At 46.0% G+C, this 25,621-nt stretch overlaps 1 protein-coding gene across 2 annotated transcripts in view; it reads left to right on the top strand.

The window, feature by feature from the left end:
- Positions 1-25,621, top strand: part of PRICKLE2 (prickle planar cell polarity protein 2) — a 104,938-nt gene that overhangs the window by 7,144 nt on the left and 72,173 nt on the right. The gene's annotated exons all lie outside the window — the stretch shown is intronic.

Below are 25,621 nucleotides of genomic sequence, written 5' to 3'. Positions count from 1 at the left end.
ATAAGCTGTTGAGGGATTTGGGCTGGTTTAGGGGGGGTTTATTCTGTTTCTGGAGTGATTGTGAGTGACACTGGTGATGGAGGGGGGCAGAGCAGACAAACAGTGAATTCTGTGTTTACCTGATATTTTACTTCTAAACAAATAATTTTAAAGGTTCGTGGGGTTTTTTTGCACTGAGTTTTTTTGGAAAATGACTACAGCTGCTTCTTGGTATGCAAAGAGAGGAATGTTACTTGCCTTGTGTGAGTGAGTGGGTTTTGCCATCCCGAAGGCAGAACAGTGGCCAGCAAGCACTTTCCTGGTGCCTCAGCCATGGGGTTGCGCTGGCAAAGCACAATTTCCTCACAGAGCCTTTCAAGATGGATTTGCCCGGCAGAGACCCACGAAAGTGGGATGGATTGGAAGCAGGATGGATTGGCTTGCAGTGGGGATCTCCTTCAAGCAGACAGCTGTCAGTGCTGGAGACTGTGGTTATGGATTTGGGAGCCGTGTCGGCTGTGATTTAGTGGGACGTAGTGAACTGATTTAACAGCTCCTGAGCTCCCTGTGCATCCACCCAAGCCCAGGGAAATGAGTTAAATCACTTGTTGAAGTCTCTGCTGAACTGATGAGAGGGAGGAGGTGGGAGATGAAGAGTCCCATCGGTCCCGTGACAGGCAAAGCTGGGCTGGCATCCCTATCCACTTACTGAATTTTCCTTCCCTGCCGTAGCCTCAGCCCTCTCGATCCTCCTCACTGGCTCCCCAAGGAACGCACTGAGTCCGCTCTCCTCGCAGGACGTGTCCTGCTGGAGCCCTGGCGGTGCTGCGGTGGCTGCGATCGCCCGCCTGGAGCGTGTGGCACGTGTTCCGTGGGGAGGAAAACTCCTTTAATAGAGGGTTTGCAACAGGCCTTTCACGAGCGTGGTGGGGCGTGAAAGAGAAAGCTCCCGGTCACCAGTTTGGTTGGATACAAGGTGATGCCCGGGATTCCCAGCTGGAGGGGGCCGGGGCGCAGCTATTCGGCTGACGCCCACCGAGCGCTGCCCTCCTCTTTGTTGCTCTCGACTGTAGAAGGCTGTTTAGTGCTTTCAAGAGTTTTTCATTGGTTTTGTTCCCTTTCTGTTTGCCTTTAAACAGTCAATCTGCAGTCTTTTAGGTTTTTTCAAAGACTGTCTCCCCCGCCCTGTAATCCATCCTTATTACACCAGTGAGTCACTCTTCAAATAATCAATTGCGTTTTCATTGTCTGGCTTGTAAGTCTATCACCGAGCTTAAGGATGGCTGATAGTATCAGCTGAGACCTTTGGCAGCTGGTTTTGCAATTTGTGATGCTCATTTGGATATTTGCTTTTTTTCTCCAATGAATAATCTCCCAGCCGCGGCGGGGGAAAGCCAGACTCTTCCCGAGCGCAGCATCTCTGCGGTCACTATCTAATGTTGGAGGAATTTGTAACATTAGCAGAATTGTCTGATGTGAGGAAAATTTCAGGGCAAGCCTCGCGAGCATGGCTGTAAAGAGCGTTTTTCTCGTGGGCTCTGGACACGCATCAGTGCAGCCCCTGATGGCCAGGGCCTGTCTCAGGTTCAGCGGTGCTTGGGCCAAGAGGTGTGTAGAGAATTCAGGGTGCTCCTCTCCGCTGCTGGAGAGGCTGTTTCTTCCCATGTGTGGCTCTTTGCTCATCACAGGACCCTGATACCAGAGCTTAACACTTTGAGAGCTCAGTGAGACAATTATTATTCTTGCCGTGGAAGGAGGCACTTTGTACTCAGCCATCGCAGCAAATATTTCATCCCCTATCAATTGCCCTTGTGCAGATGCTGCCGCCGTGGTGATAAAAGACATAATGGCTGCTCTTGCTGATAAGGGGAGTGTATAAATATAATTATTGAAATCCCTACGCAGAGCCTGTGGATGGATGGAGAGTCCCTCTCCCTGGGAGGGGTTTCTTTTGCTCGGAGCCTGTTGCGGAGAGCAGGAGACTGCAGCTCCTGGCAGCTGAAGTGGGAGCTGCTCGGACACAGCTGTGAGCAATTAGTAAAGGATGTCTTTTCCCCTCCCTCCACTTTCTTTCCTCCTCTTCTGCTTGAAACCAAGCCATGTGCTGCAGGGAACCTGGAGGAAAGCCCCAAGCAGCTCAGGTTAGAGATACTCCTGGACCAGCTTGCATTCGGCTGGTACTCAGTGTGGTTACACTCCAGGACGGGGTGCAGGTCTAAGGATCCAACCCAACCTTGCAGGAAGTGTACTGCAGCCAAGGAGCCAGAGATTATTTAGATCAAGCCAACAAAAAAGTATTTCCATGGCAGCAGTAACCATAGGAAACCTCCTTAGCGTGTCTTGGATGTTTCTTGTTTCCTTGCCTTCAGCTGTTTGCTCTGCAAGCAGAGCAGTGGTTGCAAGTGCTCAGTGCCCTTGGTGCCACCATGAGTGGCCAGTGAGCCCATCTGTCCCCAAGGGATGTGTTGCTGCTCCTGGTTTTCTCTTGCACTCTAGTTGGTAAAAAGATGCTTTCGGAGGCTTCTTTATACACCATAAAGTTTCAAAGCCACCTTTTTACCTTGTGTCAGCTCACAAATGCGTATTTGATCCTTAAATACCCAAGGCATAAAAGTGAATTGGCTCCCAGGGTCCAATTCTTCTTTTCTATAGTGTCTTAGAAAGATGCTTTTATATTCCCTCTGGCTCAGCTAGTGATGCTTGGCCTTCAACCAAGACGGGGAATCTAGGACAAGAATCTCTGAGAAGAGCAGGATGAAAAGTTATAAAAAACCACAACGTTTTGTTGGGAGAAAAAAAAAAATGCTGGTATAAGATTTTGTTTAAAAAAATAAACTGCAATATTTTTGGTCAGCTTCATGTGGACACATTTACAGGAGGGCGTAAGAGGAGGCTTGTTTTCCTGGGTAGTGCCTCCTCTAGGAAATCCAAGCTGTGAGGTGAATACAAATGCTGGAAATGGAGAGGCTTTGCAGTGAGTCACTGGAAGGGATGGGGAACCAGTTGTGCCGGTTCCCATGAGCAACCAGCTCATGGAGTGATGGGGACAGGGTGGCTGTGTGGAAGCACCTGGGGGCCTGGGCATCTGGAGACAGCACCCATGGGTGCTCTGACCCCACCGGCCCCCTCCCAGGGCACTGTGGAGGTGTGCCCATGGAGCTCTGCAGAGCAGATGGGCCCTGCTTGCAGAGCCGAGGTGTTGCACAGAGACAGGTTAAAAAAAGATGTCTCCTTCTGTGGGAGTGTGACACAGGGAGAAAAAATACATTATGGTGCCAGTAACTGGGATTTTGGTGCTTGCCTATCAGACGGTGCTGCTCCGACCTCCCCACGCCATCAGGTGCTTGTCGTGGCAGGGTTTGCTCCATGGAGGAAGACCTGGCTGGTCTTCAACCCATCTGCCTTGGGTGGAGCTGGACCCCAGAGCAGAGATGCTGCTGGACTTGATGTCCTGTATCTTGTCCTGACTCTTTGTGGAGGGTTTAATCTCTGTTTTTGCAAAAACCCAACTCTACAGTAGTCAGATTTTTGCTTAAAATCACACAACATTTAAAGAAGAGACAGCAAGGCAGAGACAAGGCCGATTCCTTTCCTCTTCTCGCCTGCCAAACAGTGGGAATGGTCTTGACAGAGGTGTGGCCCTGTCATATTATCTGCGTTCAGTGCCATAAAGGCCACATGCTGAAAGTGCAGCCCCTTTAAATGTCAGACTTGAGAAGAGCTGGGACGTGAGAAGATAATAAAAGTTAATATTTGAAAGTCAGGTTTGTGCAGCGTAGCTTGGATTTTTAATATCAAGTGCATAATTTATTACAAGGTATAACGGTTTCAAATACATATATTTGAATATGTTTTAATATTATCTTTCCTTCCAGTAGCAGGAACAATGCTGCTTTACAATAGAAAAATGATTTCACGTTGCCACGTGACAGTTTCAGCGCGTACCTCTAATAGATGTGCGATTTGCTGGAGTGTGAAGGCTATCTGATAAATGCCTGAATAATAAAGCTATATTGTTTGCTCTGATTTCCCTTTGCTATTTTCAAATGTATAAATAAAACATTTTCACATTGTACCCAGTGCAGTTCCAGCCCAGACTTATTTACTTTCTGCTGATGCAACTTGTGAGAGACATGAATCTTTCAGTCTGACAGGAGAAATCTGGTGGCACCAGTATTGCGTGTTGCGCTTGAAACGATCAAGTGTAATTTTAATATATATTTTGTCCTAAGAAAAGTTGTAAGCATTTAGAAAATATTTTTAAACAAAGAAGCATTTGTCTCATGTACAGCAGAGGGCACTCGGCATCGCTGCTGTGCTGAGTGGCTGCTGATCCAGCTGCCTGAAGGGGAAACAAAATTCCTGTGCTTACATTATATTTTGCAGAAATGAAATACTCTTGTGTGTGTGTTTGCTTATATAGGGGTGTGAGTGTGTATATAAAAAGACCCAGGGTGGCATATATATAAAAATAATCCCAGCACATAATATAAAACTTAAATATTCGTAGTGGTCGCTGAGGTTGGATGAAGCGCATGTTGTGTTGATTAATACTCAGCCTGGTGTTACACTGAGCTTTGGAGGGGACTGAAGTGTGCTGAGAGGGGAAAAACGAGGAGGGCCTAGCTAGTGAAGGGTTGCAATTGTCATCTTCCTCTTGAAGACACGAAGTCCAGAGACATCTCAGGATGCTGGGAACTACCCAAGTCAAGGAAAGGTCTTGAAAGATGGGTAATATTGGGGAATGCAGAATTACGAGTCCTTGTGTCTAGAAAAGCAGCACATCTGGGGACTTGGGGGTTTCTGTGCTAGAGTTTGCAGTGCTGAGGTCTTGTTCTCAGCGCTGCCAAAGCTGATGGAGTTGCAGGGCTCTTGTGGAAGTCATTGAGATGGTTCTTACCCCTGCTGTAGAGGTTATCATCTGCGTAAGGAAACTTAAAATACAGAGTTGGTGGCTGGAGCAGAAGGCAAGGTGAGGTGGCAGGGCTTAGATGCTGGCTGGAGCATTGTTAGTTAGATGATGAAGGACCTGCTTGCTAGTGAGGGACCCCATCCTGCAGGTATGGAGGTGTGTACTTAATTGGTCACAGAGATTGGGGCCTCATCTTCTGTAATAACGTTTTTCCAACAGAAATGGACTTTATTTTTTAATCTTCCCTGTAGCTAATTGCACAGACACTACCAAGGTGTGTTTCTTGTTGAACTTTTAGTGAACCTTGTGTTTCTTTTAAGATGGAATAAAGAACTCCAAAGCCAAGTCCATGATCAGCTTTTGGCTGCAATGTGGTGATGTTAAAATATTCTGGGCAGCTGGATTTTGTGCCATGCTTCAGGTGATGTGTTTTCTGGTAAAACCATATGATGGTATGCTGAATGTTCAGGTTTTAGTCATTAATTCAAGAATAATTCAGATTTCCTCTATCTACCCCAGTGAGCTGCTTGGATTGGGTTTAATCTAAATCTCTCAAAGCAAGGCTCCTGCAAGAGGCTGGAAGTGTCAATGCTGTTGTATAGAATATGGGGCTGGTAACAAGAGCGAGAGGGCATGTGGTTCAAGATAACCAGTTTATGCAAAACACACAGCTGGGTGGATTTTGCTACAGAGTATCTGTGGAGTCTAAAACGTTCAGAGGAATATGGAAATGTCGGAGGGGCTTTATAATAATGAGCACTAATTATGATGAAATGGATTTGAGTGGTAGAGAGTAATCCAAGATTACAATAGTAAGGTTTTTTTAAAGTAGCCCCTGCTATTTGGGAGGGCAGCAGAGCTCCTTATTATAGGGCTTAAAGCAGCCTCTCTGTGGGATTGTCGCAAGCAACGTTCACCCTTTGCTGGTTATTTCACAAGGGCTTGGTACAGCTCAGACATGACATATGTGAATAATTTCAAGGTTACAAGCTGGCCTGTGTGCTGAGAAGCACCTTCTCACCAGGATAAAGATGCTGTTATATTGATGTGCCTGGATAATTGCTTTCCTGGAGGTCTCGCCGGAGCTGGGATCTGGGAAGGGACATTTTGTCCCATTATGGTGATTCCTGCATTGCGTGTTTTGGAGCTGTGAGAGCAACATGATGCTGCCACCACCAGTTAGGTGCTCCTGCCTGGACTGGTGGGCTGGGAAGGAGAACAGTACTGGGAGTGAAGTGTTATAGGTCTGGGATTGGGACCAAAAGCAAAATGCAGCACCACAGCGTGGAATACAGGAGCCTGGTTCTGCCCCACTGGCTCCAGGTTTTTGGGCAGGAGCAGATATGCAGAGCCAGGCACATATCTGCTTATGCTGCTTGGCTTTTCCTCTCTTTTAAGGCTCTTGTGGTCTTTTTTCAGCATTGACTGTGCCACAAAGGCTGGACTTAGCACACAGAGTGCCTCAGGCACTGGTCTCCTTGGGAAATGATGGTTATGAAATGTTTTGCAGGAGCTTGTTGTTGTTAAAGGAGATTTGGCAATGTAGGGCTTGAAAGGCTGCACTGGTGAGCTGTCCGGCCTTGTGCTGGAGACTGGCAAGCCTTAGGACTCACCTTAGCCAATGTCAATAGAAATTAAACTATTTAAATACACAGTTAAAATATGTTGTTATGTTAGCATGTGGACCTCCATGCAAGCTTACTCTTTAACTGGATCCATTAAAGGACCCCCATGGAAGATATGTAGGAGGCTGGTTAAAAAGAAAATCCCAGTCTTAACTGCTTGTTTGCTGCCAAGTGCATTTTGGGCTGAAGTGAGAGGCACAAAGACACCTGGGCTTGCGGGATTTATCTCAACTTTGGGACTCCAAAACCTTGTAGGCATTGAAAAGAAATGGGTTAAAAAGATGATGTGTGCTTCCTTTCAGGTGATGAAATCCAGCTGCCCTGTCTGCTGGCTTTTCCCTTCCTTGCTCCCACGCACAGTGCCCGAGCCATGGTGGCAGAGGAGGTTGTTAGCGATGGCTGGCACGTCGTTGTGGTTCAGCTCAGCCGTCTTCCTCAGCCTTTCCAGATGATCCAGGAGCTTGAGTAGTTCATAAAAGGAGTGAGTAGCCAAATGGACCAATAAAAGGAGTTTGTGGAAAGGCCCAATATATTTTATGAAGAAAGAAATGGATTCTCTAACGCGAGGGTTGTGTCTTGTAAAATTTTGCAGGGCTGCTTGTGCTGTTAAACACTGGCTTCCTGCTCCAGCCATTCAAGCACATGCAGCAACTACCTAAACTTTCCTTTTGGCCTGAACCTTTCAAGTTTGAAGTGAAATCTTAACCTGGGGAAGTCATGTCGTGACTTTCCCAGGGACTGGGAAAGTGATCTTCAGTGACCTGTGATAACAGTCTTCAAGTAAAACCTGTCTGGCCTCTGCAGGACATTCCAGGCGAGATAAAACACAGCTTTACATCTTCTCAATGCTCTTTAATGGCAACAACTGCAGCGAGAAGGCCAAAATTTGGCCTGACCATAGTTATTGCTGGGAAATGCCTCTGCGCGATCCAGGAAAAGTGAAGCTGTTTGGATGTGAGCAGTGAGTGAGTTTGCAGAGCTGGACGCTCCGTGCACACGCGGTGCTTCCAACCATGGTAACCCGAGGAGTGAAATTTCAGCCCGGCGCAGAGGGCAAGCGCAAGGCTGATCAATGATTTAAATCCCCCCCAAGCTGTTTAAAAGGTTTGAAGCTGGCTGTGGCACAAGGAGCTGGGGTGCCTTGCCAGCTCGGGTGGCACCATCCACAGCTGCAGAGATCTCATCTGCCCATGGCACCCTGGAGCCTGTATGATGGGGAGGCAGGAAATGGGGCACAGCATCCTTGGATGCTGAACCCCTTCCTGTTGTTGGAGAGGAGTTGCAGGAAAGCAGAAAATGAGGATTTTGCTGCTGTTTCAGTGTTTTCTGTATCTGTGCACAGGAGTGTCTGCAGCTTTGACCTTGATGCTACCTGACCTGTGAGATTTTTAACTGAACCTTTTTTAGTATTCTCCTTGTGCAGTCTGAATTTATTCCACTGGGCTGCAGAGATGTGCTGGTGTTCAAGCCAGGCTTGAGTTTCAGGATTGATAAAGATTTGATATCATTCTTCTGTCTTGCTCCCAAAGGGCAAAGCTGCAGAGCCTAGCTAATCTTATGAGATCCACATCTTTTTGATCTGACAGCTCCCGAGAATGGTTTCTGCTGCACGCAGACTTTAAAATGGACCAGATTCCCAATTTCCAAACTTCAATTAAAATTTGGCTTCAAAACCAATTTCTCAGGTCCTAAATGCTGAAAAGAGACAAATTTTGGGTTGTGAGACCTCTGGGAAATTACTGTAGGGACAATGTGTGCCAGTGTGTGGCCTTTCACTGAGATAGGGATGGGGTGACCCCAACTGCACCCAACTCTGAGAGAAGAGTCCAGATTTTAAGGCAATGGCATTACGTTCCCCAGTCACTGGAAGTCTTTACAGTTGAGGGGGTGGTTACTTTTGGAGATGGTTTGGTCATTCCCAGCTTTGGGGAGCTGGCTGTGCCGAGCTCTTCTCTTCCCTGGGAATGCTCAACTCCCCTTTAGCTTCATGGGAACACAGCGATGTCTCCTCTCATGGACAGTGATGCTCAAAACCACTGTGGGATTGGATGAGGTTGCCGTGCTTTTGGCTACCAGGCCCCTTCTTGTGGGCTTTCTCCAAGGCAAAGGTTGGTTTTTACTGCTGGAGCTTGGCTGCTGCTCTCGCTTCCCCCACGGCCACCTCTTGAGGGGATCGATGGCTGGTTTTGGCAGGAGCTGTTTTATTTCGTGCTTGCGAACACAGTGATCTCAGCTGTCTGCGGGTCTGCGTGAGGCTGGGTATTAGAGCTGCTTTGATGTCTGCACTGATACATCTTAAGGCAGCTCAGGATGATTTTATGCAGTAGCCCCAAGGTGCTTGCACAGAAAAAGGTGCTTTAGAAATGTAAATTTTGTTTGAGGACAGATTTTTCTGTGCTGCTCTCACTCAATTCAGGACGAGGTGGTAAAAAATGTAGCATTTAATTAAAGTTTGTAAAGGTTTGGAAATGAATTGCTATAAACATAACAGACGTAATCAAATGCCTGCCTAATCCCCACCTTAAGGGCACATTAAATGCAGAAAGAGTATAATGTGTTGGAGACCGGATTGAAAAGTGACGAGGATTTGGGAACAGATCTTTTCTACCTGGAGCTTCTAAATTATTTTACTTCAGGCTTAGGGATTTAGACATCTACGTATAACAGAAAAAGACGTAGCAGCCCAATTCTCAGTCGGCACAACTGGCATCATTCTACTGAGTCATTTTTGCTACAAATCCATATGGCATGGCCTTATGACGTGCATTACAGCAGTGTCCTGACAGTGTATGAGATGGGAATCATTCCTTAGTTCATCACTGAGTAGAGGACTTTTCCTTCTCTGAAGTCAATAGCTAATTAGAGAAAAGCACCTGATAGGTTTCCAATTGTTGGAATAGAACAGGGTGAAGGAGGAGATGTGGCATTACACAGTGTCAGCCAGGGAGCTGGGCTTGCTCAGCTGCAGAATTGCCTTCTGCCATCTCCAGCCTCAGTTTAAAACAAATAAAAAAAGTTGAATCAATTTTTTTATCCTGAAAAACTCAGCGGGAACCAAATGCTGTTATCACTCTGGGCCTCTAGAGAAATAAAATCGGGATGTATTGGAGCTGCCTGGCTCCATCACCCTGCTGTTCACCCCATATCCCCAGGAGCCAGGCATCTCCAAGAACCACTTTTCCCCATGGAATCCTTGGACAGTCCAGCTACCTTCCAGCAGTACGATATCAGCAGAACCATGCCATAGTTTTGTTTTGCAATTAGTGATATTTGGCTTTATTCAGGTTTTGGTAAAAACCAGGCTATGTTCTGTGGTCTAGCTTTGATTCACTGTTTTTTAAGGCACGTGAATTGCATGGAAATTACGAATATTTCTCTTTGTGGAGAAAGAAAAGTGAGATGTCACCAAAACCCCAGCTAGACCTCTGTCTCGTAGTGCTTTGCTGGGATGGTGGCAGCAGAGGTTTGCATTCTTTGGGACCAAGGCTTGAGGAGGTGAGATGGGGAAGGGCTGCAGGGAGAGGGCCCTCATGGATTGTGGTGATGGTGGTGGTGACAACACTGGGAGGATCAGAGGTGGTGGTAGGGGATTGCTCTTGCTGGTAGCATCAAGGAACCAGCAAAGGATTAATTCATCCTCCTAATGACAGAGGAGTGAAAGAGCCTGGGCAAAAGGGAAGGGGCTGAAATACCTGGTAACAGAGCCGAAAGTAGCCCAGTTAAGGATAAAATCAGTCCAATGTCTTATACTGCAGGGCCCCATGGAAACGGGGAGGGCTTTCTTTTTCTGTTGAATTGGGCTCTGCGCCAGGTGAAAGAAAACATTTTCCCAACACCAAATGGAAAAATGCAAGGCAGACGTCTTAAATGAACTGTTAAAGGAATAGAGCCGTGAAAAGAATACATTTGCTGTGAGCTGGGGTTATGCATTTAACAGATTTTTGAGTATATGCGACCTTTGCAGTTTGTAGAAAGAGAAATCTGCTGCAGAAACTCAAATTGTACTAAAGGCTGAAAGCAAACGTCGGGAGTATCATCGCTTTTCCTGGCCTGGGCTTTGCTCAGGAGGAATGGACAGTATCTCTCTGTCCTCCTCCAAAATCTTGCTGCGTTTTTCCTTTCCCCTCTAGCCCTCTCCACGCTCTTTCTACAGATCACTGGCAGCTCTGCTTGTGCTCTAAAATAACCCAGGCTAAAAAGTGCGATTTGCGTTTCAGCGATTTTTGATTACACCCACGTCCTATATTTATTGCCGTTTAAATCATCTGTGTTAGTTTGAGATGTGTTTCTTTCGAGCAAGGCAAAAAAACCTTGACTCTGTTGCTAACTGTTGCTAAGGGAAAGAAGATATTTATTCATCAGGGCACTTCTTCAGTACTGCAAGGCTGGTAGCCATGGAGGAGGAGTGGAAGGAAAAGAAACGGTTATGTATTTAAGTCCTTTCTGTTATTGTTGTTGGACTCTTGCCATATCTACTGATGGTCAGCAGATGTCTTTTTTTTCCCCTCCCAGCATTGTGCATCTTGGATTAGAGGTGCAGCTCTGGTTATGGTGCAGGGCAGCTGGTCCCTGGAGCCTGGTGTGAAACCCAGAGGGTCCCTGGAATGATCCACTGGGCTTCGGAGAGTTCACGGTCCCACAGGCGTTATGAAGCTCCCATGTTTTGTAGCTCTTTCCCCTCAGTCTCTCCAAAGACACTTTCTACTTCTTGGCTTCAGAATGTCCTTTTAAAAAATCCCATCAAATCAGAGACACCGAGAGCCAAAAATGATGCACGTGGCTGTGTTCCCTCCCCGAGCTGCTGCCGGGGGACGTGTGGCAATGCTGTTCGCTGGCTCTTGCTGAGGGAAGAGGTTTTCCTCTTAGCTGTCATAGCAACAAGAAAATATTGTTTTGATGGAGAGCAAATTAAAAATTAAATTTGTCTCTTTCCTAGTAAGCAAATTGCTCACTCGTGAAAAATATAAATCACTTTGATCGGGGCAGAAGTCTTTGTAAGCACCTCTGTGGATTTCCAAAGTGGGTTTTGCAAATGCCTCATGCCACATTATGTTCCTGCTGGGTTTATGTAGAGTGTCCCATGAATCTGAGCTTTATTTAACATTAGGCTTGGGTTGAAAAACTTCCTTGGTAAAACTTGGGCAGTGGAGGGGAGGTGGAGAGGGAGGGAAACAGGTCTGAAGAGTGTCTGGACGCAAAAGGAATGACTCCTCAAATGTAGCATTTCTATGTTTTCAACTGAAAAAAACAGACAAGCAAACAGTAATTTGGTGGTTTCAAGATGCTCTGGTTCTTGGAATGCAAAGCTGAACACAACCTGAGAGTGGAGAGGAGGAGTCAGGTAAACGGGAGGGTTTGCGACGGAGCTGAGGAGAGGAGAAGAGTGTGTCTGTCTCTCCGATGCTCTCCCACACCCAAAGGATTTCCAATTGGATGACTTTCTAAGCCAATGTGATTTCTAAGTATTCGGTGTCCCCAGGTGCCTTTCTGTCCTGTGAGTTATCTGTTCTCCCTTTGAGCCCACACGGACTTTGGGCATCCACAGCATCATTTGCCATGGCTTGGTGCCCCTGCGTGGGAGACCACCTTGCTTGGGTTACTTGCAACCCAGTTAGTTTCCTTTGCTGAGGGCATGCCATCCATGTGGGGAAAAGAGGAGGGAGAAGGAAAGACCTTCCCAGGCTGCCCACAGGTCCATGCCAGTACCAGGGCTGCACTGATGGCCATGTTTCTTCTCCAACCAGTATTTGGAAGCTCAAGCGAGTAATTTCTGTTTCCCTTTTGGCTTAAAGTATAGCAGCAGTTGCTGAGATTTACTCAGCCAAACTGGTTCTGTCATCAGTTCATCTGTAATTAAGATTGCTAATTGATAAGGAAAAAGCTTTGTGGTTCAATGTAAAGTGAGAAAAGGAAAGGGTTTTTCTTGGAAAGTGTTTAAATGTCGCAGGCATTCTTCTGCAGAAGTGAACAATCCCCTGCCCAATGTTGTGCAAATAATTGGGTTTGTTTTGTTCAAGAGACATCCTGTTAGCTCGGATGGTTGTGGATGTAACCAGGTTTTTTGACTGCATGAATGACTCTGACCTGACATCTGGCACTGGAGTACAACATATCAAGGGCTGCAGGAGTCTGTGGTGCTTTGATTGGAAATGATCTCCCAGACTTAGGTGACAGATGGAGGCTGGGACCTTCCTCCACTTTATATGGGGTGCATAAAGCCTAGCTGTGGGTGAGAGGGGCTGTCCCATTGGCCGTGTCCCTTTAGCTGCTATCTAGACAGGCTTTGGTGCTGGGTTGCCAGAAGCAGGAGGAGAGGGAGAAGTCATCCAGAAAATAACCAGGTTCAGATTTTGTAGAATTTACTTGTGGGCTTTTGGACATCTCAGCTTTCCAGGTGCCCAGGTCTTGGTTCAAAAGTGGTGACTTTTTGTAATGAGCTTCTTTTTTAATCTTTTTCTTCTACCCTGCTTCTCTGTAAGGGACTTGGTCCCCGGGGACACACAGCTGCTCTGTGGGAGATGCTGCCTCCCCTGTGCCTGTCCTGGGGAAACCTGGAGCCCTGATCCCGTGTGCATGCCATGGCATCTCCAAAAAAGGAGGGCAAAAGCAAAGGGCTTGTTTGTTCAAAATGTCAGCATCGAAATTATAATGGAAAATTCCTTTTTTTTTTCCCCCCATGGAACTCCACACACACAAAGCTCTTTCCAGCCAGCTCCCTTCTTTAGCGCTCAGTATTGATTAGTGAAATCAAATCGGGCGACGCTGTCGTTATCTGCCGCAAGCTGATGGAGGAAGTCACGGATTTCCAGTTGCACGTGGCTCTCGTGGAGCTCACGGCAGAGCGCAAGCGGTGTGACACCGAGACCGTACCTGCACGGTCGGTTATCACCCGCTTTTGGTGCAGTCCTCCTTGTTTTGCCCAGGCTGAGGTCTGCAGCAATGCTGGGGCCCCGTGCCCTCGGCAGATGGGCAGCTGCCCGCAGGCAGCGAGGCCGCCGGGCACCCACCTCTCCGCACCAGCAGGCATCCGTTGTGCATTTTATTTTTTTGCATGTGTTCATCTCCAGCATTACAGACGTGTGTGTGTGTGTGTGTGTGTGCGCGCAGAGCAGCGCTGGCGTGCCAGGGAGGATTATTATATTGCTGAAGGTTCTTTTTTTTCCCCTCTTCATATATTTGAAAAAGCAATACAAAATTACATATATAAACGGCAACATCTGTTACGGAAGCCTGGCCCAGGCAAATTACTGCTTTAGAAAGTCGGTGCAGATCCTCCTGTGATTCACTTTTGTGCTTGCCAGAGTCACATCATACCCACAGCGCTTTATTCCAGCTAGGATAGGTGTGTCTTTTTTATTTTACACCCACATCAAATTCCTAAAATAAGAGGACTGTAAAAGGAAAAAATAACTGGAGTTTATTTTCCTCTGGAGTCCATGGGATTCTGGAAGTTATTATTAGAGGTGAAGTCATCACAGAGGAGGCTGTAACCCTTGGGGAAGGGTGTGGGCGATGCTGCTCTTGCAGAAAGAAGGGTGGTGGTGGAGTCCCAGGGCAAGGGGACACAGGCACCAGTGGGAAGACTGGAGAATACCCTGTCTACATCTTGCCCATGTCCATGATTTTGGCCAGATGGAGACAGGAGTGCTTCAGTGTGTGTCCCTCCTCCAGTGTGGTGGCGCTGGGAGCAGAGCAGATCTGCCCTGGGTGCTCCAGGCTCCACCACATCTGCAGCACCATCCCATCACTGGCTTAAAGTGCCCAGGCCACACTGACAGCTGGATGGAGCTATTCTTTATTTTTACTTCACGTAAAACAGAGTTGGATCCTTGTTACCATGGAAACGAGCAGCCCTAATTATAAGGAGTTTGATTCACTGGATGTAAAAAGCTATGTAATTCTTCTTTTTCTCTTTAAAAAAAAAGAAATAGAAAAGGTGTATCAGAAAATGACAACCCTGTATCTGATGTAAGGTTAATCTTGAGTGTTTTCTGTATGAGTGGTGTCCTAGAAATATAGAAAATAATAGTTCTGCTGTGTCTGTAATGGTGAGCCAGGCTGGGATCAGCAATACCATCCTTTGCTGCCCATTACTTGTGCTGAACCATGGCTGCCTTCAGGCCAGCACTGAAAACAAATCAAAGTCATTGCATTCTGTATGATTTTCCTTTTTTTTTTTTTTTTCTGTTGCATCATTTGCAGCACGAAGAGAGGGGATAAAGCCAGAGGGCAGAGGTGAAAATGTCTCCTGCCGGGAACTCAGGATTGCAGCCAGGAAAAGAGCTCAGCACCACTCGGTGTGGAAAGGATTAAAGTCTGTGCAGGGCCCATGAATAGCCCCATTGAGCAACTGCGGAACTGGGAGTTATGCAGTGGCTAAAGTGTTTTGCCAGATCTGCTTATTTTGCAGACAGCAGTGAAGTAACATTATGGTTTACAGCAAAACAGGATGCGAGTCAATATGTAAATGCTGAATAAAGAATGCTGCGTGTGTGCAGTGTGGCCTTTGCAAGTGATCTGAGTTCATCCTCCCCATCCATCTGTCCTTTGAGGGAAATAGCTGAAAACTGCAAAAATTAGGGTGTGTTTTCTATCTTGGCTCTTTGGCTTCTCTTTCTTTAAGCAGACAGCGAAGGGACCATCCCAGGCAGGTCAGAGCATTGGTTGTATTTGGGTCAGGAGGGTTACCAGGAGGGCAGAGATTTGCACATGGAATTGATTATTTTATTCCATTTTTAGAATGTGCTTACTGCGGTTTAAAACTCAAATTCGTCTTTTAACGCAGATACTTAAATCCTGGCCTGAAACCGTAGCTAAGAGGAGAGCATTAAATACTTGCTAAATCCCTATTTCAAATAAACATGTGAGAGAGCGGCTTTCTGGTTTACTGGTGAAGAAACAAAGCTGATATTTTAGAATTTACCCAATTAAATTCTGCAGAGTGGGCTTTCACATGAGGTTAAATACCTTTAGGGCCATGTCCCTTCAAGCATGAGAAAAAGGGACAGTTGAAGAGGTGTTTTGGTGTAACCTTGTCCATGCTTGTGACAAGGGCTTTTTCCAGCCCTGGGTGTGGTTGCTGATGAGTCAGGAGCCCATCTTCCACCTGGGAAGGGCTGGCATGTTCTGGTTGTATGGCATCATGGAAGGAACAAGACCAATTGTGTCAAGTTTATGGTTGGACTTGATCTTAAGGATCTTTTCCAACCTAAATGATTCTGTGATTCTATGATTGCCACCCTTGTTTGGGTCAGTATCTGCATCATATGGATGAGAAACCAATCTGGGAAGGGTTGGAGGGCCACAGCAGCTCAGCTGCTTCCTTGGGGGGAAGCCTGGGTTGCTCTGTGGACTCTCTTCATGGGCTGTACCCTGCTGGGACACCAGCATCCCTCTGGCTGGGTGGGACACACCAGTCCCCCATCAAGATGTTCCCCCATCAGAGCGAGCAGCTCTGAACAACCTGGATAGAGGGAATGCTTTCTATCCGTGCTAGCCCAAGGGTGGTCTGATGTGTTATTGCACTTTACTTTTGTGGGATGATCACCACCATCAGATGCTCTTGCAAGGCCTGGGGGAATAATTTGGGAATGGGGATGCAAACAGCATTTCCCGTTTGCAGAAGCAGGATGGTCGCACCCTATAGTGTGTGCAAATGGGATGAGGGAGCTGGAAACCCCAGGGATGCTCGTTCTGCAAATGGTTTTCAGTTAATGGGGTCCTGAGATCTGTGATTATGTGGCAAATTGTGTGCTTAAAGTTGTGTACACGGATGGTTTATCAAAGACAGCAGAGCTGACTCTGGTGCTCAATATTGGGAGTGTGTTTCAGTACCTCGTTGAACTGTAAGAAAGGATCTAACCCCAGCCAGGGCTTCAGCTGGTCTTTTTCTGGACTGAAAAAATTTTTAAGCCTTTTAAATACCTCAGGTTTTTTACAAGATATCCATTTCTGGTTTTAAAAGCCCATCACCACAGTATAGCCTATCAATGTCTGACAGCTGTGACCAGGTAAGAATTACCGTGTCTTGAACAGAATTTATGAAACCACAAATTACCTTTTACCTATTGAAAATTAATACAACGCTCGTGGTTTTAGACTAATACAAAGGAACCACAGTACTTTTTTCTTTTAACAGTCAACTTGTGACTGATATAATTTTTTAATGTGCACCCCCCAAGTGTTTGGAATGTATAAATATATATAGCACATTAAAAAAATTATAAAAACCATTAGGCAAGAATAGCACGTTAAAATGTATTTTACATGTTTTTCTTAGGCTCAGTTGACCATATGTTAAAATAAACTTCAGCAATGGCAACAATTCTTGTTTGAGATTATGTCTTAATAAAATAGCATGTGGGTGGTAAATACAAGCAGATACATTTCTGCACAGGAATTGGGATTCAGCTATTTTATATGATGCTTATCTAAACCATCCCCACTGAGTAGCTTCCACCTGCATCCTCTGCATTAGGACATGGTCCCATTCCCACTGGAGCCAGTGGGGTCAGTGGGCTGTACTATTGCAAGTGTGTGTGTCCTGTCTTGCCCGTGGGGTGCACAGCTACTCCCCTGAGCGCATCACAGAGCTCCTGGATCTCCTAAAATCCTTGATAGATGTAGTACTGAGACAACAGGTAGGACCTGCAGGGCTTGGTGCCAGGCTGTCACATACAGCCGGGGCTGGATGCAGGCACTGGGAGCATCCGACCCTGTTCCTCCAGTATGACATGGCCCACGGTTGGAATGGGGAGGATGCCAGGCAGGCTGCGTAATAATTGCATTTTCACCTGACACTGGTGTAGCGAGGTGCAGTGCAGCAGTAAATGAACAGCTAAGTCTGCATTAAAGACAGACAGCGAGCGGTGTCCTGGTGTCGCTGTCACCAAGGGACTGACTCTACCTGGGTTCAGTTTGGGGTGCATGCCCTCACCTCCTGTGGTGTCCCAGCCCCTCTGGCTCCCACCTCTGTGTTAGACCCATCCCTGTGTTATTTATCTTCACTGCTGATCATTTACTTAACTTTGCATTTATTCAGGATTTAACTCTGCAGCCTGTTTTAATTGGTGGGGCTGTGGCGTTGTTGTGCTAAACTCGAGACAGATGGTGCTTGAACAGGGACCACACACAGAGACCACAGAAATGGTGCTGGCCAGGCCAGCCAAGCAGGGTCCTGTGTGGATACCAGTGGGTGGGAACCAGCACCAAGTCCGGGATGCTTTGCTGAGCTGCCCAAAGCTCGAGGTGGGGAGAGGCAAAGGGAAGGGGCCGTGCTGAATACAAGGGATAACATCGTCTCTCCAGCTCACCCATCTCTATTTTTCTTGTGGCACAGAGTTTTTCCTAGAGGAGTAGTGAAGAGTTTGCCAGGCCCAACTCCATCACCTCTGTCACAAAAAAAAGCCTTTTTTGCTGTAAGGAGCGGGTGGAAGGGCCCTTCAGTGTGATGCTGGAGTGGTCCTTGCCCCTTGCAGGCAGCACGGGGAGAGAGGACAGAGCCAGGCAAAGGCTTTCAAAGGAAGCAATGTAATGCCTCCTTACTGAGCAGTGTGGCTGGACATCATTATCTCAGTGCACAGTTGCCATGGTGTCTGGCACGCATTGGCATGGGCACTGGGATAACACTCTACCCAAATGCTCAGACAGTTTGTTCCATCGCTTGGAGCCAGGGAAAGGAGATGACCCCAGTCCTGATCCCTAAAGAGTTTGTGGCTTCTCAGCATGAGCAGGAGGAAAGTGCTTGGAGTTGAGACGGGTGAGGAGCCCGGGAGGGGATACAGGGGTGATTCTCTACCAGGAGATCCCAAAACTTGTGCTCTGCTGCAGCACCTGCCCCGGGATCCCCCAGGGAATCACACATCAACCCGACCTACATGGCTGTCCCCATGCTCTGATAGTCATTATATCAGTGTGTCTCCCTGCACACCCTGGCAGCTCTTCCTGCAGGGCAGTTGTGGGCAAGGAAGTTGTAATCCTGGCTCCAGCAAGGTGAGGCTCCTCACAGTGCTTGCAGGACTCTCTTAAAAAATGCTGGTAGAAGTGAAAGGGAGGAGTGCTTCTAACTGGTTATGAGGAACAGCTGAGGGTCCACTCAGGGTGGACCTTATTGCTCTCTACAACTCCCTGAAAGGAGGTTGTAGCCAGGTGTGGGTCAGTCTCTTCTCCCAGGTAACAAGCAATAGGACAAGAAGAAATGGCCTCAAGCTGCACCGAGGGAGGTTTAGATTGCACTTTAGGAAGTAATTATTCTCTGAAAGGGTTGTCAAGCACTGGAACAGGCTGCCCAGGGAAGTGGTTGAGTCACCATCCCTGGAGGTATTTATAAGATATGTAGATGTGGCACTCAAGGACATGGTTTAGTGGTGGGTTTAGCAGTGCTGGGTTAATGGTTGGACTTGATGATCTTAGAGGCCTTTTTCAAGCTAAAGAATTTTAGGATTCCATAAGCTTGTTCTCTCCTTAAGAGGATTACAAGGTCTTTAGGGCAGAGATATCATCCTGGGCACGTTTGTATGGTGCCTACTTTGCAGCTGGGCTTTCTCCTAAGGTGTAGGTGTCCTCACTTCAGCCCATGCACCAGCTGTTGGAGATTTAGAGCAGAGCATCCTGAAGAGATGGTCTTGCAACCAAAAGCACATCTTGGTGACCTCAGACTATGAGTGAGAGGCTGTGATTCACAGGGCCCCTCTGGTGAGATTAGAGATTTACCCACTTGAATTTCTTGAGATCTCCAAATCAGGAAGAAGCTACTGGTGAGCAGACTTGTCTTCTCTTGTCCAGTCCTGCAGGTGGGCAGTAAAGCTGGTAGTCAGTGGTTTTGTGAGCTGCCCGGAGAGCCAAAAAAATGTGCTGACCATGTGAAAGTGCAGGGTCTGTGCAAAGGCTTTCTTGTCTGGGTTTGCAAGTAGAAACAAGGAACCTGGGAAAGGGTCTGCAATTAGAAGCTCATCTGTCTGTGACTCTGGTGGGATAAAACACCTTCACACCTTCCTTGGAGTAAATGCAGGGTAACAAATGCTGGGATCCTGACAGCTGGATTAAGGGTGATTATCATAGGATTTCAGGAGTATTAATATGACAGTAAAATCAAAAAGAAACCCTGGGAAACACCAAGAAGCACAATAGGAGAGGACCCATCCTGTCCATCTTCCAAATGGCTGAGTGCTTGGTGTGGTCCAGTCAAAGCGGCTTGGGAAGCGGGAGCAGATCCAGGGCTGGAAACCTTGGATACAGGGCTATATGGGAAAGGCAGAATCAGATGTCTCAGGGTGTAATTCACCCAGTACAAAATAAAACGCAATCCTGGTTTGTTGGTTGTGCTGCAGCCAGGGTGCTATTATGTGCATTTTTATGAGGCATTTTATCTAGAAGTGCTTTTTCTCTCGAGGACCCTTTAAATTGATTTTCCACATCAACTTATTTTTATAATTGCATCATGTTTACTGATTCTGGCTCATGAACTTATAACATCTGAATGCTGTAACTATGAGGCAACCAGCCTTTCTGGGGAGACTGCATTGAATAAATACAGTACAGAGGAACAGATACAGTCAATTAATTAGCTTTCACCCAGCCTGGGTACCAAAGTGACTCACAGGGTGTTTCTCCAGGGGGTTGCACCTTGCTCTGGGCTCTGCCCAGGGGCAGGTAGAGGAGAGAGAGGTTACCTTATTTCAGTCGACCGCAAGTCTGCCAATGAAGATGAAAAACAACAAAGTGGGGCCCCTGTTCGAAGCTGAAGTCTGAAATCTGTAAATAGGAAATGGAAATAAACAGGAACAACAAGAAGAAAAAAGCTCTTTATTGAAATGTTTGATAAACAACTGAAGTAATGCAGATGAAGTGTGAGAGAGTTTGGAGTCATTAGTGAAGTAAACAAGGATTAGACAGGATTTGAAGTAATTTGACCTATATGTTTTTAGGTTGGGTTTTTTTTGGTACCAAACTTGTATCAGTTGCCTGGTCAGTCATTCAGGGAATATAATTTTACTGGGGAATATTGTTTTTCATCACCTCAGCTGCTGATCCGTGGTGCAAATCTGTTGCCATAATATTTTAATAGTCATTTCACTCAACTCCTCTTGTAGGGCTACAACTGACTGTGAGGTAAAATGGTGACATAAAGCAAAAAGCTGTCCCTTGCCACAATCTGACACTTCCACTCAGAAAAAATTTGCCTTTTTAGAACCATTTGGGACTCAAAGAAAATGGCTTTGCATTTCAGGGTGGCTCGTGGTGCATGGAGAGCCTTGCCTAGCATGGCAAGGACCTTGGAGCTCCAACAGCTCCCTGGTAGCAAGGTGGGGTTCCTTCTGATTTATACCCAATCAAACCTTCCCACATTTCTCAGATTTTCTGCCAAAATGTGGGTGCGAAGCTTTGCAGGCCTCGGTTCAGGCGTCGCACTTTGTGTCTGTCATTAATAAACAGTATTTACATAAGTAAGAGGGTGGAATATTGCTCACAGCCCTCGTTTGGTGTGGAGTAGCTCTCCACTGATAAACTGTTTATGTCGAAGAGGAAAATAATGTTTAAATGAAACGGATAAGCAAATAGCTGGATTTGGCAAACAGATGTGAGAAGTGGAGTAGAAATCAAATTGTGGAGTTGTAATAATAGGTAAAATCATAGTCAGGCTGTTCAGTGTCCTGGTTCCCCTCTGCCTCTCGTCCAGCATCCAGGGGCAGGAGGAGCAGGGGTGTGGTGACCTGCCCCATAGCAACCCGAGCAACTTCTGGTGGGAATTTCAACCCATGGTGAACATTTCTTTAACATCACTGATGAGAAGGAAATTTTTCAACAGCTTTGGGAACAACATGTCAGTGGCAACAAAGCAGGTTTTTAATAACGTTTACATAGGAGTGGAGAACAGCATTTTTCTCCCAGGATCGGTTGCTCTAACACACAAGTCTGTACTGGGATGCTTTGCTAACATGATTTATTACCAGCTTTCTTATTATATGGCCTTTCTAAATGATTTTTTATTAATTCCAAGTGTTTGTTTGGTCCCTTTCAAATAGCAAAGGAAAGAGCCAAGTCTGACGGTTTGATAGTTTGACGTATTTATTGAGATCTGTGTACTCTGGTTATCACTCCCTCCAGCTCCACAATGGGTTTGTTTACCCTGAATAGGGGTTTATGTACTGCACATGGAAGTACTATAAAAATTAAAACAACTTTACATTTGTTTTCCTTGCTGTCTGAGCTCCAGCTTCACAATCCATCCCAGTCATCCAGAGCTGGGAGAATTTGGTGGGGCAAAAGCAAGGTGTGGCAATTCTCATTTAAATTCTCTTCTTCTGAGGTAGAAAGCCTCGTTCTGTGTTGATAAAATATCTGGTAAGGATTCTGCTTCTTTCAGCTGAAAAATGAAATCTAGGTGCAAAAGAAGCACAGATTAAAGGAAAGCTGTCATAAAGTCTCCTTGGAAAAATGTAAGCAATATAGATGTGTGCTATAGATGTACTATATGTGCAGATACTGTTCTTTTTATTTTGTTTTATTTAAAAAGAGAGGTTTTTGCAATCTCTGTTTAGGAGTGGCGTGGTCCCATCTGGAAACCATTCTTTCAGACGTGCATCCTACACAATAGATCACTATTTTGTTGTTTAATATGAGCCCAGTTCCCCCGAGCATTTGGTATATCCAGGCTCTGGATGTATTTCTTATCATCTATATTGCTTCATTAATACTGCACAAACCGACCCTGGAGCTGTGCAGCCGCTTTTGTGTGTCTGGTGTCATCTCTTGCAGCCAAACGAAGGCTTGTGCCAAGGAACCGAGGTCCCAAATCCGGGCACACAAGGTGCTTTTGGGGCCGTTAACCACCACCGCCTAATTAAACTTGGACTCCCATTTTCTAACCCTCTGACCCAACCGATTGCTGGAGGTTTTTGTTTTTGTTGGGTTTTTTCTTTAAAAAAAAAAAAAGAAATTAAAATAAGCCTCAGGTTGAGAAGTCTGAAGAAAAATGTGTTTTTGTGATGGCTGAGGATGGCTTTGCCAGCCTGCAGGGTTGCTGGGTGCTGGTCATGTAGAAGAAGTACCTTGGAGTCAGCTGGATGGGGACCATGTGCTTAATTTGAGGTGCTAATCTGGGTCCTTTGCTTTTGCATCCATGGCACCGCGCAGATTTAAATGAGCCCCAAACAATTCTCCGTAAGATGGGAATGACTTTTTTTCAGATATAATAAAAATGAGAACATTTTCTGCTGAAAGTGGACAGGAGAACATGGAAAGTTCCCAGTGCAGCTGAATGTGTAAGGGAACCCCACTCCTCCTCCGAAAAGGAGGAAAGAGAAGGGAGGTCAAGTCAATATGGAAAGCAGTATTGGAGCTGAGAGGATGGCGAAGGTGTGCATGGGATCAAGCTTTCTGAAATCAAGCAGGATTTGTTACTTCAGCAAAGAAGTGTTTGAGCCTTTCTCAGTGTTTGTCTGGGAAGAGTGATGTGCACCCACGGAACCATAGAAACAACAAATAATAACTGCGGCACTAAATGGCTTGCTCTAATCAAAAGCAGACTGTTGTGGTTATATTTGAGCACTGTCATTACAAGAAACTCTGTAATGAGTATTTTTTTTTCATTTTTCATTTGCATCAAACAGATTCCCTGTATTAACATTAACAGCCTTCCGTGGAGCCCGAGGTATTTACAAATTCTATGGTGCTGCTTCAGTCTTGTGGGAAGATTTTCAGTTCTTATTTAAATCACCCAAGACAGTTACGCTGGGCAGATTGGAAGCATGAACTACATGGAAAATAGCACACAAGCTTTCCTTCTGATGAGTGGTCTATAGTCCTATGCTTTTGCTAGGACTACCAGAGCTCTGGTAGATAAAATATGTTATGTATATAATATGTATATTGATGTACTGTGTTGTGGTTATGATGCCAAATGCCCAGAGCATCTGGGAAAGTAAAGATGGAGCATCTTTCTGCTAACAGTAGATGAGGCTTTGTTTTCCTCATTTGCTGAAACTCCCCCCTTGTAGGAAACTTTGGATTTTGATAGTTGATAATTGGGTTTTATTCATAGGGTAGTGGTCTTATTAACTGAAATGTAAGTTGCCAAAGGTACTATGGTTAATCTTCTTTTTGGATGGGGAGAAAATGTATCTCAAAGACTTGTGCTGACATTCTGTAAACAGATTTCGCCGTGGCATTAGTTTAGTTTGGAAACAAAAAGCATGTTTGTGGTGAGTGGAGTCTATCCCTAATTGCTTGGCAAAACAGTGGCTGAGGACTCGTAGGGAGGTGTATGTCCTCTTTTTCACCTCGCAGTTACTGCAGCACTGCTGGTCACATCTGCCTCTGCTTCATGATGATTTCACCTCCACCTCCAACAGCTACTTGAAAGCAAACTGTCCACCAGCTTCAGCCTCTCATCTCTCCATGGTGTGAGCAGGGATCACATCTGCTCCTGGGTCGGTTATACCAGCAGAAAATCACACCTTGAGGGTGTGTTGCATGGATTTGCAAGCCCTAGCACGGCAAAGGTGATGGCTGAGGGGTTTGGTGTTAGGTCGGTCAACATCTAAATTATAGCCAGGACCTCTGAAAAAAACTGTAATGTGGGATCATCATAAGCATGGGAACAGCCAGTCTGTTGAGGGGCTTCCCAGAAGGGTTGAGCTGAGGAGAAGGTAGTTCCCTGGAGAAATGCCTCCTTTTATCTCAGGACAGGTATAACGTGGTGTTGCAGATTGATTTGCTGTGGGTTAAAGCATGGAAGAAACAGGTTTACTTCCTTTGCCAGAGACCACAGCATGCAGAGGGCATGTGGTGTCCTCCAGCAAAGCACAACAATGAACATTTAAGGGAACACTGCAAGTATTTTAATGACTTTTCCCAGCTGTGTTTGTCCCTTTGCTGACCTTAGTTACGTCTGGTAGACCTGTAAAAGCAAGGACGCTCAGTGAAACCATACACGAGCAGCACGGGGCTGTTTAAGAGGGAAGGACAGGGCTGCTCTGAGGTTTCCAGAAACAAAATTGTGAAGCCAATTCAGGATTCTTTGGTTCCAGCTAAAATTTTGCATCCTAGCCAGTTCAGTGCTGTGATCACTCTGGGGAGAGAACAGGGCTCCAGGCTGGGGTGTGATGAACAGGGGCTGGAGTTATCTCTCGAGGGATTTTTCTCCAACAAGTGTCCTTGCAGCAGCAAGGCATGGCTATCTGCATCCTCATCATGTTTTGGTGGTGCATGAAAGCTTTTCTGCTTTCCTTTTTTTCACCTCTGTGTTGTTATTCTCTGGTCCCCCCTTGCTTTAATGAGACTGTTTCCACTTGATCATTTCCCAGAAAAGAGTTGTTAAAGCAAAATCTCTCCTTGTTTTGGCAGTGCTGTGTGATCACTCCATCTGCAAGGTCATCCCCTCATCAGCTGAGACTTTGGGTCAACACCCTGGACCGATGTGTCTGTACAATTTAGCACATGTTTAAACTGGAAGTGAAAATTCTCCTTCTCAGGTCAAGACATACCTTATTTAATTCAGTGTTTAGTTTTCAAGGATCCAGAGAGCTCACAGAGTTTTGGAATACTTGGATCTTGTGTCAGCTTTCATTCTCTTTTGGCATCCAGATGTTAATATATGGATGAACCAAGCAGTGATGCTGATGAGCCCATTCCCATCCCTGCATGCATATGAGGAACGAACGAGTGTCTTGGCTGGACTGAGCACACACTCCCCAGTCTGTTTATGTGACTCCACGTACCTTTGAAATCGATGCACAAATCCACATGTCACCATGATATGTCCTCAATATATTGAGCATATGTGTCTTGGGAGCTGGAAATAACAGAATCAAAGTGTAATTCAGAGCCAGCCGTTGTCGGTCCAACTTCATTTATCATCATCATTGTCCTTATCAATTGTGATTCCGACGGCGGGCTGCTGTTGGGCAGATGATGGCTCTTTTGTGGATGGTGCTGTTTGTGCGCTTGGTTGCAGCGCAGCCGTTTTGGCACAATAACACCTAACTGTGAAGTTCCTTTTTCATAATATTATTTTTCTGCTGTTCATGTTTATGGCATCTTGGAAGCAGAATGTAGTTTTGCACGTGATTTTTTACATTGTGGAGAAGTGGTCCAAGAGTATTTG

Source organism: Neopelma chrysocephalum, unplaced genomic scaffold (genome assembly GCF_003984885.1).
Source record: "Neopelma chrysocephalum unplaced genomic scaffold, ASM398488v2 Primary Assembly neopelma1_147, whole genome shotgun sequence".
NCBI classification, from domain to species: Eukaryota; Metazoa; Chordata; class Aves; order Passeriformes; family Pipridae; genus Neopelma; species Neopelma chrysocephalum.
The sequence above is the reverse complement of the archived record's forward strand: the minus strand, read 5'-3'. Positions and strand labels throughout refer to the sequence as shown.